At 42.0% G+C, this 2,278-nt stretch overlaps 1 protein-coding gene across 1 annotated transcript in view; it reads left to right on the top strand.

The window, feature by feature from the left end:
- The window catches only part of LOC104798657, a 33,001-nt gene that overhangs the window by 18,570 nt on the left and 12,153 nt on the right, over positions 1-2,278 (top strand). The window lies entirely within an intron of this gene.

Genomic DNA, 2,278 nt, shown 5'->3' with positions numbered 1-2,278 from the left:
GAAAACCGAGTTTGAGATTCGAGATTGGTAATGCACAAGGCATACTGAATCTTAACAAGTAATGTAAGTTGGATAATCAGATCACAAGATCACACTTATCATGCGTTAGAAGATAAAGGCATATGAATGACTGGTGTTAAGGCCATATAAAGAATGACTTGAAAGTGTCAAGCATACTTCTTGAAAGAGGAACATGCTTGCATTCGAAAGTGAAGGGCATCATAGGACATGATATACTTTTAACACGAGGCTAAACTAAAGGAATTTAGCCAAGGAGATGATCAATCAATAATCGAGGAAATGTCTCCAATTTAATGTTGGAACACGAATCACGACCTGCACGAAGCTAGGGCTGATCAAAATGCCACACGAACGGAGAGTAAATTCAGTACCATAGTTACTGGCCTTAAGAGTATTGGATAGGACATTCATTATCTTCTATGGCGTTAGCCTTGATCTCTCGAGAACAGAAGTCCCTGTAGCTTCAAAATCCCATCACAAACGTTTTCAATGCATGGGAGATCGCTACAAATAGGTCCAGACAATACGCAAGTAATACCTATAAGGTCATCTGCTTTTGCATTCTTTACCATGGCGGGATTCCCCAGTAAATACCTAAGGACCTGTACTGGGGAATGGAGAATAAAGATTGCTTGGAGGACGCATTCAGCTTATACCTAAGGGGAGGGGTACCCCAGATGAACAAGAAGTGCAAGGAACATGAGAACAATGATGCCACAAGTATGTCGTAAGACATAAGCTTAAGATTTGAACGATGGTACAGTACGAAGAAAAAGTTCTCGTGTCTTACTATTTATTATCGAGGAGACTGAAATCAAAATGCAATAAATTGTTGTAATGAAGGAATACCACGCCATTTAACAACCAGAGTTACCACGGTTGTCTCGAGGGGAAGAAAAAGAAACCTTCCAATATAGGCAATCCTAGGAACAATGTTGGCTGCAAAATGCTGAGAAAAATGATGTCTACCAGCAAGAATTTAAGAAAATAATAGGAAGCCATAAGGGCATTAGATATCATCTTACGTCAGCGTGTCACTAGACCTGACTAGTCATCATGAATGATCTCTTCCTAAGGTCAACTGATGTAACATGGACCCCGAACGCAAATTGGGATTATAATATCCAACCCCTTACACTCTGTGGTGTTCAGGTTACCAGGAAGTCAGGTGTTCATGGACTGTCTGAATGTACTCGTTATCGTTCTCATCGATGACGTACGTAATGTCAGGAAGTAAGTCCTAAGGAAATATATATATAACCATGAATGACTCTGACACAATGGAAGCCACTAATGCATAGTAGGACGAATGTGAGTGGCATTACAAGGGGTCAAACATCAAAACCTTCTGGAGAAATAAACTTCTGAATTGTTTTGATCATCAACAGACCAAATAAGGAAAATACGCCACCATGCGCGTATTGCCAAGACAAGGAACAATAGGAGAATACTACTTAACTCATAAGACAAAACGAGTATAGTAGTATATGTACCAAGGATTCGATGATCATACTTGTATGAGCAAAGGTTCAACAAGATATGACTTCATCTATAAAGTGCATGTGACTGAGCGCATATCATGACTCACATCAACAAGGATATATGAGTTCGAGCTGGGTTGTAATCTAATTAGACGCGCGGTATCACATCACGAGCGACATAACAAGTAAAGGAATTTCAAGAAAATGACATCCAACAATTAGGACGGGATGTCATAACTTAAAAAGGAATGCGCAGCGGAAGCGTAGTGGTGGAATGAGGATATTCCAACACTATGTGGAAAAATGTAAGGTGAAGCATTCAACTAACCTTACTCTGAATTCGAGGACGAATTCATTTTAAGGGGGGTGGAATTGTAACACCCCGAATTTCGGTAAAAGGATTAGAGAGATATAAACCGAAATTGACGACGCTTGATCAATGGAAATGAGATGATTAGGCGATAAGCCCTTAATTTTCGTACATAGAATCAGACCTAACCAAGTTGACCCGAAGGATTGGACCGAAACGAGCGAGAAAAACGGGCGAAGATTGGTCAGACCGTCCGGTCTGGGAAGCAGACCGTCCGGTCTGGGAGACGCAGACCGTCCGGTCTGCCTAGCCGGACCGTCCGGTCTGACGACGTGAGACTGAGAAAAATTGCGTCGCCTCTTCTCCATGCTGAGTCACCGCCGGAATTCCAAGGTTTCACCGGCGTTTGACACCTCCTGCTTGATCCAGGAACAGCCCAACCTCCTCTACACGAGCTTCACTCTCT

Source organism: Tarenaya hassleriana, unplaced genomic scaffold, assembly GCF_000463585.1.
Source record: "Tarenaya hassleriana unplaced genomic scaffold, ASM46358v1 Cleome55, whole genome shotgun sequence".
Lineage (NCBI taxonomy): Eukaryota > Viridiplantae > Streptophyta > Magnoliopsida > Brassicales > Cleomaceae > Tarenaya > Tarenaya hassleriana.
Note: the sequence above shows the minus strand (reverse complement) of the source record. Positions and strands in the feature narration are given on the sequence as shown.